This window comes from Fulmarus glacialis, unplaced genomic scaffold (assembly GCF_000690835.1).
Source record: "Fulmarus glacialis isolate BGI_N327 unplaced genomic scaffold, ASM69083v1 scaffold17894, whole genome shotgun sequence".
Taxonomy (NCBI): Eukaryota; Metazoa; Chordata; class Aves; order Procellariiformes; family Procellariidae; genus Fulmarus; species Fulmarus glacialis.
Window position 1 is genome coordinate 2,742 of NW_009210096.1, and position 221 is coordinate 2,962.

Consider the following 221-nt stretch of genomic DNA (forward strand, 5'->3'; position numbering starts at 1 on the left):
CCCCCCCCCCCGCTGAGAAGAGCCAGTATGGCAGCCAGATCTGGCACGGTGTCGGCGGGCGGGCACGGGTGTGTGCGCCCTGCGAGGTGTGCGGGTGTGCCCACGCGGGTGTGCACGCTGCAAGGCACGCGTGTGCACCGCAGGGAGCGGGTGTGCGCACGGGTGTGAGCACGCTGCAAGCCGGGCGTGTGATGTGTGCGGGTGTGCGTGTGCTGCAGGGA